The following is a 6000-nucleotide window of genomic DNA, read 5'->3' as shown; positions in this document are numbered from 1 at the left end:
ACAATCGTCAGTTTCTGATCGAGGAACAAGTTATTTAAATTGAATGTTATATTTTGAGCATGAATTGGAACAAGAATTGGAAAACAAACCTATCACTTAACAATACTTTGTCTTTGAATTTGTCGCGACCGCACATGCGCAGACAGGAGTGAGATAATATTTTTAACTTGTGCAAATGTCTGTGATGTTTGTCTTGTGCCTGCCTGGTAGTCGAACAAAATTGAAAATCATTCCAACATAAAGGACACATACAACAGGCACGAATAACTCATGTAACATGTTAGATAGGGTGGTGTCATAGACACCGTAAAACGGCGGTAAATTCCAGAATTCTTTTATTTATATGCCTTTTACAATCTTTATTTTGTTTAATTTGAATTATATCCTTGAACACTTTATAACACAAATCTTTGCACTTCCAAAACCCTTCAGTCGAGCAATACTTGGACGTGCTAAATGAGCTGGTGTATAATGGTGATGTATAAAACTGCTTCAGCAGCGCGAAACTTCCGGAATTTTTTTTAAACGATCTTGAAAATCATTATTTTATTTAAATTGAATTACATACTCTAGCACTACGTTGGTTAACATGTTCTATGAACTCTCTAGTTGTTTGTGTGATCCTTCCTTGTACTACTGTATTGTGTTGGATGTGGCCCGGGTAACTCAGAAAGGCTGACACGCCTATAAAAAGACCACGGACGCCATCTAAAACACTCGCTTTGGTCAGATCCTCATGCCCAGTGTCGGTTTGCCTTACCTGTAAGATGAATGAGGTAGATGGAGAACTGTGCCGACGGCCGTGCAACGGATGTTAATTGACCGAATGAAGCAACATTACGTGGTGCAACATATAATTTTTAAAAGGCCAATCAACGGCTTGGGCTAATTACCCCCAGGGGTGCAATCTCCAACCAAACCCAAACAGGATAAGTCAAGACCCAATCCTTTATCCCCCATACGGTTTAATGAGCAAGCAAGGTGAGCAATGGTGGGCGAAATGAGCACTGATACCAAAATTAAAATACGAAATGGTGGGAAAACACAGCAATGGGTTTAGTGGGATTGCGAGCTCAGGCAGTACAGTAGTTATATATACACAAAGAATTAAGTTAAGCACCCCCCCCCCCGTTTTTTTACAACCTCGCACATTACAAGTTTGTTGTCGTCAAAACAGTGTAATATACCCATGATATTGCTATATTTTCTGGAGAAGTGATATTATGGTCACATAAAAACATAACAATCATGCCGTTTTCAATATTTTATTCTGAATAATTTAAGGTGAAATTTTTTGGGAATTTTAGGCATATTTTCACCTCAATTTAAGTATGGAGCTATAGGTCCATCACGGACAGTGTGGATGACGTTTATGTTTTCTAACGTACAGTCATTGTTCTGAGAAGACCTCTAGCGATCTTTGCGTCAATAACGTCAATAACGTCAATAACGTCAATAACGTCAATAACGTGTAATGTCAATAACGTGTAAGTGACGTCAATAACGTCAATAACGTCAATAACTAATGTCATACCAATCATTATTTGATCTCACATACCTTAGAATATATGCCAATGTATACATATACACAAAGAATATATATTAGGGGGTGCTTACCTTAATTCGTTGTGTAGGGGTGCTTAACTTAATGCTTTGTGTATACAAATACTACAGTATGTATACATTTCCCCTTGTCCCCTATGCGTCAAGTGTGCCAGCGGATGTCTTAATCAATCACTTGTCAATTTAACTAATTGGCGCCAAGACAAACACCCGAATAAGTGAGATATTGAAAAGGGGTGGTAAGAACAAGAAGAGGTGAGAAAAAATAGTAAGGGGTAGTCTGCAAGCCATGACACACTTTGTCACAACCCAGCTGGATCGTGGCCACCCAATGTTCTGGCCCGATAGTCTATATTTCTCCTCCTCTCGCTCCCTCCTGGATTCTCCTCTCTGCTTCACTCGTACTTCCAATCTCTCAGGTGCACCCGATGGTCTCTGGCTGGACACAATATACTACAAAGATTAGACAGGAATTCTGCCAGTGAGGGGAGGTGAGGTGGACAGCTTCAACGTACCTAGGTGGCAGAGGTGGGCAACCAGGTTGAGGAGAAGGTGTGCAGGGCTTGGGGTGTATTGGTGCATGTGGTGAGGTGAGGAGGGAGCAGCCTCGATGCCGGGGAGTTTGGCAGTTAACTCAGGCTGCCTCACAGGGACTGAAGGCTCCCATCTCACTTCAGGACTGCTCTTCGATCTCCACCACCCCTGATACTAATGAGGCCTGAGAATTCTTCCAAAGAAGCCTACCTTCTCTTATTCACAGATTCATCACATCTCATCTCCAGTTATCATACCCATCACTCTCGCCCATGGTACACCCAATCCTGCGGAGAGGCAGTTGCCTTGAAACAACTTGACGTCTCTTCCTGGACTGAAAATCCAAATGAAAGTAACCTCAGATCATTCCACTAAGGCCGTAACAAGTGTTACGTGTTACCTCCCCACACGCCGGTTACGGTGCCCCCTCAGAATCTCGAGAGGGAACGTGGCAGAAAGATTTGTTATTTTGAGTGTTCTAATAAACCATGGTAAAACCACACCAATGCAATTGCAGAACAAAACAAGTAATTGTATTAAGAACTCTCACATACACAATAATAACACTCTTAAAGAAAGTACAATAAAAAATATCACTGGCATCAAATGAAAAATACATATGATGGTACCATCATTCCCCAATGCTCTCAAGGCAATAAACTCACGATACACCAAACGTGAGTGGAATGTAACACTCCCAAAGTCCGTGCATGGATCCCCACGCTGGTTGAAGGTCGAAGTCGTGCAGAACGGCAAATTAATAGGCCGCTATTGGCGCGGCTGTGGATGAGGAGTTACGAGGTGAGAGGTTGATATGGGAATTGAGCTGATATGGAAACCAACGGCAATCAACATGATGATGTCGATATGGGGACAAAATGGCAGATCGGCCTGCAATGGAGGCTCTTGCTCTCCCGCCAACAATAACTCATGCTTGGTAATAAAACCTGAGACGCAGGTTTAATTGCAATCGCAATGTATGATGATGTCGAGGGCAAACCCTTTCCCGGGAAGCCTCAACTCATTCGCGACCAATATCAAAAACGTCCGCTCGCAGCCTCGATGCGATCCACGGCTGTATCTCTCTCATGGCCGTCTCCTCCCTCTCCTCTTCCGGTTTCTTTGTTGCGTTTTCCTTTTTCCTTCACAAACATTTATTTTTACCTTTTACTAAAGTCATCTCCATTTCACACAAAAATCTTAAGAATATTACCTCAAACTAAATATCCTACAAGTACATAATAACAACAAAGGCAGATGTGATAAATCCATAACACAAGTGTGTCCACTCCAGGAGAGCAAGAAAAGAACATCTGGTCAGCCTCAAATCTTAACTTTCAAACTTCAAACCTGTCTCCTTTCTCAAAGACCTGGTGGCACCTTGTCAAGTCCGTCTCTCGAGTATGGTCCCTCTGCATGCATTCCGTCACTTCAAATAGCACCATGGCCAACTTTGCTCGTGAGAAGGCTGAACACCTCAAGTCTGTTTTCTTCCAACTATTGTGTCCCCAACATCTTCACACATTATTCAGTTGCATCCAACTGCAACTGAACTATTGTGTCTTTTCACACCTGACATTTTGAAGATGTTTCCGGCAACCCTCTATTTTGATTCGCCCACTGACCTGGACGGCATCAACACGTCATGAAAACCTACTCTGACACTCTTACATATCCTTTTTCTCCTCTATTCATGCTATCATTTCCATTAAGTCATCTTCCTTCTCCTTGGCAGTCAGCCAACATCACTCCATTACACAAACATGGTGTAAAAACAGATACTCTTAACTAAAGACTGATGAGCTTGCATCCAATCATCAGTAAGGTCATGGAACCCATCATCACAGTTGCATCAAATCCTTCCATTACTCAACCCACCTGATCTCAAACCGTCGTTTCTGATTCAGACTCCCATCACTCTCTCCACTTTGGACAAGGCTGCTTCTACTATACCAACATGGACGTAAGCCCCCCAATTTCAGACATGTGATCAGAGCCGTCTGTCTCTCTGGACATATCTGGAGCATTTGATACACTCTGGTAACCCACCTTGCTCTCCAAACTGTCTGCGTATGACATCTGAGGCCAACTCCTCTAATGTTTTACCGAGTTCCTCCACTCTCATAATCAAAGCGTGGCTCTCAACGAGATGCTCTCATCTACACTCCCTGTCAAGGCTGGAGTGCCCCTAGGGAATGCCTTGGGCCCAGTCCTGTTGCTAATCTTCATCAACAATCTTTCTGACTCTGGAAAATGAAATAAAGAAATATCTAATTACCTCCGCCATCAAAGGTGGATGGAGGTTATGTTTTCACCCCTGTCTGTTTGTCCGTTTTTTGTTTGTTACTTGCCGGAAAGATTCCGGCAAGTATGTTGATCGGTTGGTTTGTCTGTTTGTCTGTCTGTTTGTTCGCTCTACTACATCTACACCGTTGCACATAGAATCGCCAAACTTTACACACATATTTGTTTTGCCCTGGAACGGGCTGTGCCCAATTTTTAACTCTCTCGACCTAAGGCCTCCATTATGACGTCATAATTCGATAATTCGACAAGTACAAAACTTCATCCAATGAAGATGCAATTTCTTGAGTGACATGACGGCATAAACTGGTGTAGAAAAAAATAATAATGATGACGTCATCGGTCACGTGGTTCGGCTGCCATCTTGGAAAAACCGAAAAACATTGCACCTCTATATCTCCGAAAGTGCTGAATAGAAAAAATTGAGACATGGCTCATTGTAAAGAACTCCATGGGGAATAAAATATGTCAATGATGATGTCATAGGTGCCTCCATTATGACGTCATAATTCGACAAGTACAAAACTTCATCTGATCAAGATGAAATTTCTTGAGCATAATCTAGGAATAAATTAGTTTAGATAATGATGACAAAATGGATGATAGTAAACAAATAATGATGATGTCATCGGTCACATGGTTCGGCCACCATATTTGTCCAAAATGGCCGATAAAAAAAGTATATTCTGGCAAGTCCTCAGTCTCTGACCGGTTTTTTCATCTGTCTGTCTGTCTGTTTGTTACTTGCTATGCCGGAATAGATTCCGGCAAGTATGTTCGTTGGTTGGTTTGTTTGTCTGTCTGTGTGCAGTACTACGTCTACATCGTTGTACATAGCATCGCCATACTTTACCCACATATTTGCCTTGCCCTGGAATAGACTGTGCCCAATTGATGACGTCATTGGTCCCGTGGTTCGGCCGCCATCTTGGAAAAACCGAAAAATCTTGCACCTCTATATCTCTGAAAGTGCTGAATAGAAAAAATTGAGACTTAGCTCATTGTAAAGAACTCTCCATGGGGAATAAAATATGTTAATGATGATGTCATATGTGCCTCCATTATGACGTCATAATTCGACAAAGTACAAAACTTCATCCGATCAAGATGAAATTTCTTGAGCATAATCTAGGAATAAATTAGTGTAGATAATGATGACAAAATGGATGATAGTAAACAAATAATGATGACGTCATCGGTCACATGGTTCGGCCGCCATATTTGTCCAAAATGGCCGATAAAAAAGTATATTCCGGCAAGTCCTCAGTCTCTGACCGTTTTTTTCATCTGTCTGTCTGTCTGTTTGTTACTTGCCGGAATAGATTCCGGCAAGTATGTTCGTTGGTTGGTTTGTCTGTCTGTCTGTCTGTGTGCAGTACTACGTCTACATCATTGTACATAGCATCGCCATACTTTACCCACATATTTGCCTTGCCCTGGAATAGACTGTGCCCAATTCTTAACTCTCTAGGCCCAAGGTCAACCTCAAGGTCACCCAAAACGTGAAAATTGTGACCGCAGCGTAAAGCCGGGGTGAGGCGGAGTGATACAGCAGAAGGATTCGACAGTTTAAATGAAGCCGCGATGAGGCGGATTTTC

The 6000-nt window shown here is 42.1% G+C and overlaps 1 protein-coding gene across 7 annotated transcripts in view; it reads left to right on the top strand.

The window, feature by feature from the left end:
• The window catches only part of LOC137424604 (calmodulin-binding transcription activator 2), an 884665-nt gene that overhangs the window by 357998 nt on the left and 520667 nt on the right, over nucleotides 1-6000 (top strand). The window lies entirely within an intron of this gene.

This window comes from Myxine glutinosa, chromosome 4 (assembly GCF_964187855.1).
Source record: "Myxine glutinosa chromosome 4, kmMyxGlut1.1, whole genome shotgun sequence".
NCBI classification, from domain to species: Eukaryota; Metazoa; Chordata; class Myxini; order Myxiniformes; family Myxinidae; genus Myxine; species Myxine glutinosa.
Note: the sequence above shows the minus strand (reverse complement) of the source record. Positions and strands in the feature narration are given on the sequence as shown.